The sequence below is a fragment of the Triplophysa rosa genome, linkage group LG3, assembly GCF_024868665.1.
Source record: "Triplophysa rosa linkage group LG3, Trosa_1v2, whole genome shotgun sequence".
NCBI lineage: Eukaryota > Metazoa > Chordata > Actinopteri > Cypriniformes > Nemacheilidae > Triplophysa > Triplophysa rosa.
In genome coordinates, this window is record NC_079892.1 from 1999499 (window position 1) to 2011612 (window position 12114).

A 12114-nucleotide genomic window follows, 5' to 3' on the forward strand; every position below is an offset into this window, starting at 1 on the left:
CAGATGATTTCTGTCACTGACCCTGTTTACTTTCTTAATAAGCGTTCTTGAATTTAATTGAAACTATATTTGTGTATATGTGATATATTTTTGTTAGAATATAACATGTCGATGGAACACACAGATGCTCTGGATCCAGCGACCAAGAATGACACAGACACAGAAGTGCAGTTCACTCAAAGTCAAATGTTTATTGAGGACAGGTCCAATATATAGGAATAAATGAGGGAATGATGTAATGCTCGGACCCAGACACTTCGGTAGATGGAAATCATGAAACATAAATGTTAATACTTTTGCTTAGGTTAGCAATATGCAAGTTCCGTGTTCTCTACATCTGGAACATCCTGATACTGGTACAGCCACTTCAAGTCGTAATTCTCATTATAAGTGATCAATAACATAAACAGTGTTCTGCATAGTTTTATGCTATATCCTAAGTGTGGGACATAGGCAAACCGAAAATCTCACAAGTTTCAAATGTTTTAACTCTGAAATTATTAATCTTGATTCTAGTAACCAACAGCTGTTGATGTGGATATGAAGCCTGCTTGTTAATAATTCACAGTCTTTAATGGTTCTCCACTAGTTGAACTACAGTGGCTTTAAAAAACAAACAGTTTAGCAAACGTGGGTGTCACGAGAGTGATTCAGTGATACTGGAAGCCAATGAATCTCCTGGCGGCTGCTGAAGAGGAAATAAGAGCGACCGCCGCACTAGATGCTCTGCAATAGTTAACCTTCATGCGGTGAAACATGTGGCGAGTGTGTTTAAGACCCCAGACAGGAGGAAATAACAACAGCATCCAATTCATCACCAAGATGCGGCTTATGATAAAACATCTTACGCCATTCAAAACCATTTACATTTGGCAGCTTTTATCCAAAGTGACCCACAAAACACAACCTCCAACAATTGAGATACAAAAAGATGTATTTTTAAAATGTTAATATGATTTTATGCAACTTTTTTTTTAAAGAAAGATTTGTCTTCAAGCAAAAATAAATTAACCTCATTTGAGAAAACTACGTTCAATTTAAAAACTTGTTTTATAAAAAACTGTCCTTAATAATAAGTGGATTTTGTTAAAAAAACATGAAGAAGTATAAGCCTAAAAATACACTCGCTCATAACTTGCACATATTTGTTGCAAGAAGAGAAGTTATCCAAATATTCTGGAATATCCATCAGCCCAAGTCGTGGGTGTAAACGACAGTCAGCCACTGTAAAATCTTGATATAGATTTTTGGTGGGTGTGTTCGGTCTAAGGCTTAAGCTAATAATGTTCACAGCCAAGACTTCTGTAATTAATCCTGAGTCCAAATTATTGAGACCACAGAATGACCAGATGTGCTAAAACAACATCTACCGGCCACATCAATGCATAGTGAGGTAAGTCTAAAACATGAGGTCATCTTGAAGAAACAGAGTCCCATGGCAGGATGGAAGGGTTGCTTTGCAGAGGTTTGGTTTTGTTCATCCGGGTGCTCATTAATGCATTGGTGGTAGCATGCGCACACATATGGAGTTGTATCAGTTCTATAAAATAAGAGAATGAAGATTGTGTTTCTTCTCACAACCACTTGAGGGCAGCAAACATTTTTCAATATCTGCCCTGGCTCCACATTCGTATTAAATTGTACATATAGTATGCATAAATATAACGTCAATTTTCAGTGTTTAAACGTCACCGAATAACATAATCACGAAACGTAATTTTTGTTTTAAAACAGGAGTCGAACCTCTTTCCGTTATCGCGATATCTGGAACGGGCCTTGCGCAGGCCGCTGAACGAATAAAAAAATACCGCAAGAGCTGTGCTTCAGGAGTAAAGTCCTCCATATGCTTTCTAATTGCTCTCGTGATACTTTTGATGATGTGCGCGCCACAACGTCGCATGAAGTCGAATAAGGCCCGACGCGCCTGAAAAAAGAGTGCGTCGCACCGCATGCGCGTCACGACCGCATCGCCCCCTAAAATAACGAACATGCGCGCGGAAAAGAAGCTAAATGTGAATCGGGCTTTAGCCAACCTGCTGTTACCATAGTGACGGTGAACCGAAGACGAAAGGAAACTTGGCGGCGACCAACACGGTTGTGGCTAGAAGGGATACAGCTACGGCTGGAAGTGATGCATAATGTCGCCATAAAATTACAATAAATTAAATTAGCTAACGCCTAAACCTACCCCAACCCTAAACCTAACCTTATAATAAACATATCAATTAACTGTTGTCTGTAAAAATGTCACACAATCGAGTTTATAAATAAACTATGTGAGTTCAATCATCAAATCTTATTTAACTGATATACTGTAAATGTTTATTGTTTTATTCAGCCTGTAAATGAGTGTTGAGATTGAGAACGACATCTTACCAAACGGATGGAAACCAAGCCTGGATGTAAAAGTTCCACACCACTTTTCATATATCTCAGTTACGATTTGGTCCGTTTCTGCTACACGTCAGGTGCGTGAGTTTAGCCTAAAGACAGACAGTGAATACTTTTCCAGGTCGAGATTCTAACTAAAGACAAACGTTTTTGTAGGCTACACCACGCAGATCATAAAATATTGAAATCAGCTGAGAAATGTAAATATTTTGTGCTGAATATAAAAAGCACAACTTCAGCCTCAGTTGTATGTGTTTAGGGTAGCTGTGCCCGGTCCAATATGGCGGCGGCGTTGACGTACGATATGAAGAGTTTGGTTCCAAAATGAGATGACTCCGTTTATAGAATTTTACAAAAATCACGTTTTTTTTATCGTGCGTTCCAATTGATAACAATCAAACTGCAGTTGGTTTGTTTTGCCTTAAGTCATAATAACGCAAAAAATAATCTAACCAACACAATACAAACACAATAACATAATAAAAAGCATTTATTTCATTTTGGAACCAAACTCTTCATATATACTTCCTTTCTTTAGTTGAACACAATTGGATAATTTTAGATTAAACGTCGTCGTTTTATCTTTTTACACGTCAAAGCCTCAAAAGCACATCCATTCATCATGAAATCATTATTTCTTTTTATTATGTAGTTTACACGTTATTTACACGTGGCAAGCAACCCCAGTCTCTTTCTCCAAATAAGTTCCATGTTTTTTGCTTATTTTCGCAAAAAGCATGTCATTGTATTACAGACTGGATATAAATTGTATTTCCTCTCACGACCACACGAGGGCAGCAAAATCTTTTATTTTACATATCAGGGAGTTTCAGTAAACCTTCACAGTAAGGGCACTACTCCATTTAGGGTGTGCTGGTAACGTTGCACTGTGAAGCTGATCTGGATTAGATGAAAGGCTCTGGGTTTGGCTGGTGTAGCATGCTATAATGACAATTCTGGGAACAAATCTTCTCCCTTCTGATGGTAATTTAACATTACTCATAGAAGTTCAGTCACAGTTTATTTTTGGAGAGCTTGTGTTTATCCTGAGCATAAGAAAGTCATTTTTTGTCAATCGTATTTTTGCTTTGATGAAAGAACCTGTGTGAAAGACAATATGACCAGCCGACAGGTGGCGATGTTGCCATGATGACCGCAGGGGCCTTCTGTCCAGATGCCACATTCGTTTTACTCTTAAAAAGCTCCATAGATTCCTGAAAGTGAAGCCAGACGCAGGGAGGGCTTGAGAACAAGTCCAGACTCTGGCAGTGAGTCTCACAGTACATAAGGAAATAATTTACGTCTGTTTGCTGTGATCCGTAACCCTTCCTCAGACAGGGTGAAGCATCATCAATCTCACAGTAAAAACTCTTCATTCCTGATCTTCACGTCAACCAGAAGCTTCATGTCAGACGCTTTTATTCCTGGTGATCAGACATAAGAGTCCCAAACTTTCATTCAAGTTACTTGAATTTGTTTGGATGTTCAAAAATATTTAAATATTTCTTTCTAATGTACAGATCCAAAAGGACAACATGTGTGACTGTCTGTTTGCTGACCAATGATAGGCGAGGGGTGGAAGTAGAGAAATAGAGTGATCTGTTCAAATGATCATCACACACAAAATATATTTTTATTACATTAAACATATATTAAACTTAATTGCCATTCTTTAGAACACAAGAACAGATAGGATGAAATACAGTTAGCGTCAGATTGCAGAATAATGAATCATATGAGCCTCTGAGACCACACAGAAGCATCGTGTTGATGTTTTTGATCAGATAATCATTCTCTAGCCAAAGCAACACTCTGAAAGATTTCCTCCCGAAAGATTCGACCCCGATACGCCACAGCGCTTCTGAACATCACCTCACAATGAAGTCACGTCAGACGCTCTTTTAAGAGCAGATGGGCTTAAACTCGGATAAAGATCCAAACTGTCAAAATGAAATCCCTGTTGTCATCTTCACCAGCTTTTACACTTATCAGAGCAGTCATCTTAAACTGTTTGTGCTACAAACATCAAAGCAACGATGAGAGTCAATGAGAGCCGATGGAGTAAAGCACAGACTAAATGTTCAGTTGTGTAGAAGCGGGGAATTTCATCGAAGGAAAGGTTTTTATTACAGACTGTTGAAAATAATCACTGTACCTTCTGTTTCTGTGTTCAGGTGTCAGGAAAACAGAGGGGAAATTCATCTGCAGTTTGGAGGTGCAGGGCCAAATTACTGCCTTCAGTTGTGCACCTGTGCTGCAAAGCATGATGGGAATGAAGAGTGTGGAGTGACGGCTTCATGCATGAGAGCAAACAGAACTTGACCACAGTGTCGAGACTTCCGTCTGTCAGTGTGTGTGTGTGTTATCAGTTACTTCAGGTATGTTGTCTACACTCTTTATTTAATTCCTGAATCACCATTTTGCTTAGCTGTTTGTCAGTTTTCTGGACAACAACCAGACTTAACGAAAGCACTTTTTATGTGTTTAACACATGAATATCTTGGAAACACTTTACATTAAGGTTACCTTCATGAAGCATTTATAAATGTGTTCATTAATGATTAATAAGTCATTTACAAATGTATTATAAAGCAGTTATAACTGCATAAATAAAAGGGGGATTCTAATGAAATACCTGTCAAATAGTGAGCCATTATTAACTCACATGTTATAAATGCTTAATAAATGTATTTATTCATTATTTATTTGACACGATAGCAGATTCATTATTATCTTGATGTTGTTTGCAAAATACGCTGTCAGACGAGAGACTATATGTTGGTTTTTCTTATTATTGTATATTTCATATCTTATGTCACTTTTCAAACCAAGATGCTTACCTGATCCGATTCCGAATGTCTTACGGTGCCCCCCAGAATGCCTTTAGAACGGGGCGGACTGGGAAACAAATTCGGACCTGGATAATTCAGGCCACATTGGCCCTCCACCAATTCTGTCGACGGGGGGGGCGGGGGGGGGGGTTGTTGGGGGGTTGGGGGTATGTTGTATGTAACGTGTGCATTACGTTACATGCATACGTGTCTGACTCGCTAATGGCTACGTGTTGCATGCATTCGCGTTTGTAATACGTTCACCAGTCCACCCCTGGTCACGGCCGTAGGCCGTCGGTGGGACGGCTGCTCTGGACTTTGACAGAATATCCTACTGTAAACACATTTACAAATGCTTTATAAAGGGAACCTTAAAGTGTTACCAATATCTTTTCACACACAGTAGCGTGTTTGCACGTGTCTATCGTGTCACTCATTTCCCCATCTGCTGATCCGCTCAGAGGAAAACTACAGTCGAACATATCATTTGATTTTCCCAAGAGAACACAGTTACGTTGACGTGCGTGACGAGAAAGACGTGTCAACAGTCGGTCTGTTCATCGTGAGTAAAGCATGTGATGGAACTCAACATTTCTCCTGGCTGCTGGAGCCACATTGTTGTGCAGACGATCTGTTCTTCAGTTAAAAACATCTGCCTTCGTGTGTCTGTAACAGAGCAAGCCTTTGTTAAATCCACCTCTGTTGTTTTCACAGGATGAGATTGTCCCTCTCCAAACAGATGTGTTGGACTTCTAATCCAATTATGGGAATATTTGTTCAGCGCACCGTCGGTAAGGTCGGCACATTGATTTTGTCTGTCTTCCCATCCGATCTCAGATTTAATTTCCTGCAAACATGATACGCTATCAAAGCCCTTTACATGCATTCTTGATCATGGAGTCGTGCCAGATTTCCAGCTGGAACGCTAATGAAGACGTGTCCGCGCTCGGAGACGAACCGGAATACTCCAGGGGTCAAACATCTGTGGAGGTTTGCCAGAAGATCCTCAGCATCACACACAAGTGACACACTGTCAGTTGAAGAGCTTGAAACTTCACCAATGCACCCAGAACGTTTTCCAAAACACCACAAACACAGACTTGACTATTACCGTTTCACAGGCACTGGGTTTTAAAGGTAAGGTCTGTTAAAATAAATATCATCATTAAAATCGATAGCAGGGTTTTGGTGTACAGGATACTTCACATGATGCTTTAGGTCCGTTCACATCAAGAACAATAAAAGATCAATTTAAAGAAAACAATAACAAGAATTATAGCTAAAACAAAAATGATATTACTGTCCACACCAGCTAAAGACAATCTTATGTTTTAAATCTTGCGTGCTGCAATTTCACATTTTTTAATTTGTGACCGATTTTGATTGGCTGTCAGTATTTTAGTGTTCATCAGCTGGAAAAGATAATTCTGAAAGTGACCCCAACCATATTGTTCCTGTACCATCATTGTTAGTTGTGTTGTGAACTCATGAGATTATAAAGATTTTTTTTAAAACCTTATCTCTATAGTTACAGTCATCGTCCATAGTGTCGAATATTTCTAGTCTTATATTCCACATTACTGCAGGAGTTGTTTTTGAATATTTCTCTTATTTTAATATTACATTTTATAAGCAATAGCCAATGCATATTGTGTACTTCAGGTTTTGTGATTTTTTACCGTGGTTAAAGTGATACTTCACTCAAAAATGAAAATTCTGTCATCGTTTACTCACCTTCGAGTTGTTCCAAATCTGTATAAATGTCTTTGTTCTGATGAACACAGAGAAAGATATTCGGAAGAATGACCAAACAGATCTTTCCCCCATTGACTGCCATAGCAGGAAAAATGACTTTATCATTTGTTTTGTTCTGTTGAACACAAAAGAAGACATTTTGTAGAATGTAGGACAGCAAACAGTTCTGGGGCACTTTTGACTACCATCGTATTTTTTTCCTACCATGGGAGTCAATGGGGGGCAAAATCTGTCTGGTCATGAGCATTCTTCCAAATATCTTTCTCTGTGTTCATCAGAACAAAGACATTTGTACAGATCTGGAACAACTCGAAGGTGAGGAAATGATGACAGCAAATTCATTTTTGGGTGAAGTGTCCCTTTAAGGGGTAAATCCCTGTAGCAGACGGCCTTCTGAGGCTTGTGGTGAAACTGGATTGATTTTCCCTGTGTCTCTCTCTGTCTGTAGCTGTTTTCAATGTTCCACCTCTGGTGTGGAAATGGCTGTTAAAACAGGAAGTGGGGGGAGAGGCCATCACGCTCGGCCTCGTGTGGAATGCCAGATTCCATGAATCCAGACTCTCGCCAGCACGGTATGTGAAGCGCCCTCTGAGGTCAACACACATGTTTCGATCCTGATCGGAGAAGTTTTTCATGTGTGGATTAAATGACTTACCATTCAAGGAGAGGGTTTTCCCTTGCGCTGTGGCCAACATCTACTGTATCAGAACTCTGTCTCCAAACAAAAGTACAAATTTACAGTTTTAATAGTTGCTGTACTACGCCCCGCTCAGAGCAGTTTATTGGAAAAACAGTGGAATGATATACGGAGTGAAAGTCCCGCTGTGAACACGAATGAGATTTAAAGACCCGGGCAGAAATATTGGCACTGATCATTCATTTCAACTCTCCTGAAAGCAGACCTGGACAGCATCTCTAAAACAAATCCAAACCTTTTGCCAACTTTAAACACTCCTTTCCTTCAGCGTCTTAAACATATCGTCCAGGCTGGTAAACCTGGAGGAAGCCAGCGCACATACTGCATGTTCTTCTGAGTGTATTCACTCCTCTGCACACCTCATATTTAACCAGATGAGTTTGGATGAGCGATGGCAAATCTTTCACTTTTGAAGACGGATCCGCAAATCCCTGAGTTCGTGATAGAAATGTCAGGCCTCGCAGAGAGTCAAAGCTGCAGATCTTTGTGCGTTCGAGCTGGATGGCGTTTCATCATCCGGCTGTCACACGGCGCTAGGCGGAAACATCAGACACGTTCATGTAGGATTAGAGCTCACAATAGATCGACGCCTCCGCTGATCCGTTTTTCTCTTTAACAACCAACCGCGAGTAAGCAGATTTTAACAGGAGGAGGAACGCTGACGCGTGAGAAATCGAGACAAAGGATTGTTGGGTGAAGATCGTTTGCCGGAGTTGTTCTGCAGGAGAAGATGTTTTCTCCATTCTTTAAGCCAGAAACACACTCAAGTAGCAGATAGAAAGCTTCGGTTCATACGGTGGCTTCAGGATTCAGTGTTGATGTCGTAGAGTCGTCAAGCTTTGTGATCTATGAGCAGCTGTTCGCTGGTGTTTGCCTGGAGGAGCTTTGAGCGAGAAGATTGTTAGCTCAACAGCGGTGTGATGAAGATGTGTGCCGTACAATCCCCTCCCGAAACCACGGTTGAAATCATATATCTACACATGAACCCGCAGACGTGTGTGTGTGGATCACAGATGGAGCTTTTATGGCTCTCCTAAAAGTGCTTCGATCTAAACGGATACTGTGATGAAATCCTGTAAATGTACTGTGTGTAACGCCCTGATGCCATAATGCTTCAGTTAAGTGGCACAGATGGAGGCCGGCTAGCGGCTCAGTGAGAGCGATCCCTGTCGTTCCCCTCGACCCCCGGGTCTACCTGTCAGTGATGTCATCATTCTCCATGTCACCCGTCTGCAGGCCTAACATGGCAGAGCGGATTCTCGCCTGTAAACGACTGACACATCAGATTCCAGACACATCATCAGACCACAGGTTCCACTGATTCTTCTGATTCTGATTCTGATTCTGATTCTGATTCTGATGATAGAGAAGTGAATAAGCGTTGATAAAAGGTTCATGACATATAGACATAGAGGTGAAATCAAAGTCAATGTTGATTTAATGTGGTCTTTTTTATTGTTGTTTGGTGACTTTTCACCTGGTTCATTCTGGTATTTAGAATTGAGGGAAGCATGACTTGTATTTTTTATTGTTTTACTTTCTCGATGAGTGAGTGTGTGTGTTTGTGTTTGTGTGAGTGTGTGTGTGTGTGTGCTCATGTGTGTGTCTGTGCGTGTGTTTTTGTGTGTGTGTTTGTGTGTGCTCGTGTTTGTGTGTACGTGTGGTTGTGTGTGGGCGCGCGTGTGCGTGCTCGTGTGTGTGTGTTTTTTGTGCGTGTGTGTTTGTGTGTGTTTGCGTGTGTGCGTGTGTTTGTGTGTGTGTGTATGTGTGCACGCGTGTATATGTCTGCATGTGTGTGTTTGTGTGTACGTGTGTTTTGTGTGCGTGCGTGTGTGCACGTGTGTGTATGTCTGCACGTGTGTGTGTTTTTTGTGCGTGTGTGTTTGTGTGTGTGCGTGTGTGTGTGTGTGTTTATGTGTGTGTGTTTATGCGCGCGTGTGTGTGTGATATCAGTTTATCTCGGGGTTCAGTCTTTCAGGCGCTGTGGGGGATCAGTGGTCCCAGTGCCTGCAGCCACTCAGAACACAGATCAACCTCAGGAAATAACATTGTGATGTTTTCTTCTCTGGCGTCCACCCTGCTTTCCTGAGTATGAATAATATGTGTGTGTGTAACATATGAAACTTTAGGATTTGGCACAAATAAACATGAAACTAGGGGTGTTGCCAGTATTGACAATAATCATGATATTAATAACCGTAATTATTGATATCATGTTAACTTAATCATAAATTATTTATTGTCAGTGTCTGGTTGACACTTCAACATAGTAGTTGGTGGTTTTGCACCATTTAGCATTTATCTTAAGAGTCACAACGTTTATGAACTCTCTCTCCACTCACATTTTGAGTGTGATTCGTGTAGAGTAGAAAATGTTGAGCAGCAGAATAATATTTGACACATTAAATCAATAACAGACAAATCACAGAACAGAACTTTGAGGATTTTTTCCTGTACCAGACTGTGAATGATGATGTCCGATCAGCATTGTTAATTATTTCCAGAACGCTCTTCACAGCACAGAATATGTCACTTAATGCTTATTATTATAATTAGAAGTTGTCTGATCTGATATGTATTTTGGAGTTTGACTGGCATTTCAGGAATTGTGTGGAGTTTACGAATGAATGGACTGAAATCATTTCTTTATCTTTGTGTGGAGTAAATCGTTTCTCTGCGGGGTGGTCTAACTCTGCAACGCTAACAACAACCGTCTCGGATAAAAATAGATCCTTTTTGTTTAAGAAACAGTACATACATTTTTAAAACCGCACTTCTGACATGGGAAAGCCTTTTTAGGACAGAAATGATCTGAAATGGAAAGTTGCCTGTTGTTTTTAATCTGTGCTTTTGTTGCTGATTAGATACAATATTAAAGGACGAATGATCATGTTCCCATGAAATACAGCGATATGAGAATGTGGTTGGCACAGCAAAAGAGAATTCAGGCTGAATTGAAATGAAACAGTAAATGTGTAGATGTGATGGGAATGACTCTCTCCCTTTGTGTGTGGGAAACCTTTTACAACGTTTTCTCAGTTACACTTTATTTGACATGTCTTGTGTTAGTGTAAGTACTGAGTAATAACTACATGTACTGACTATAGGGTTAGGGTTAGTGATATGTAATTATGCAAACTTTGTTGTAAATACTACAGTAAATACATGTAACAAGGGCACTGTAAAATAAAGTGTTACCGTTTTTCTCTTTTCTATAGTGTACATACAGTGTACTTGCCTAAGCAAGTATAAGTTTAACTATTACCCAGTTATTATATTTACTGTAATAAGTACACAGTGTGTACATGGGAAACAGGACTGTAAAATAAAGTGCTACCTTTTTTATATTTAAACTCTTAGGCTATTTTGTGGCCATAACATTTTTTTTTTGTTAATATTTCACATTGGCTTATCACTGCAAAGTTACAATGGCCATAACTTTTTTAAATGTAGCACATTTTGATCCGTAAAAACAAAGATTGTCATATTTAATGTTGAAATAACCAAGAACACATTAGACAGTATTTTATCCGATAAGGCAATTTAAGTCGCGTCCTGAGATAAACCTCCAGAATTTATTGCGAAGGTTATTGCTCTAGTATTTCTGCAGTCATCATGAATATAGACTATAATGGAGCAATCACATGCGTGTTGGTGGGTCACGGGCTGTGGGAAAAATCGTGTCCAGTGTGAAGAAAGCACTCCACCCTCATAACACTCGTCCGGCCAGTTAAACAACGCCTCTTCTGAATGTCCTTCAGGCATCGCTGAAATAAACAACAGACGTTATATCAGACAAAAACCAACACTAGGTACTGAAACGCTTTCCACATGATGAGTTTGACCATTTATAACTTTCAATTGAAACGCATGTTTTTGAAATATTATGTACTGTAACTTTGAATGTTAAAATCATTGTTATGGACAGATGAGCTCCTCTGAAATGTAAATGCATGAGATGTGTGTGAATCACATGTTCAGGTGATTGAATTAAATTGCAGGGTGATATAACTGTTCATCTACGCTGAAATGACATCTGTAGAAAGCGGTCTGTCTGTGAGATCATTTCACAGGTCGCGATGAAGCATTTCGACCCTGAACGGCTGTGATCTCGCATGTTTATGCGCATGCATGCGTGCTCTGTAATGCGGCTGCATGTCAAAGGCCAAATGCAGTTCTTGGTCAAATCTTTGCAGATTCACGTCAACAAAGACGCACAGGCTTGTGTCAGGCTGAAAAAAACATACATTTCTGCATGTAATGGATTAAATCTCTGTTTTAAGAGCCAAATCTAGCAGTTTTATTTGGTTTACAGATATCTAATCCCTTTGTATATTTTTACATATTCTTCAATAATGAATTCATTATTTAACACATTTTGTCGTGTTGCTTTTGGTGTACATTAAAGATGTGGTTGAGTGAGTAATGAGTTCAATAAAA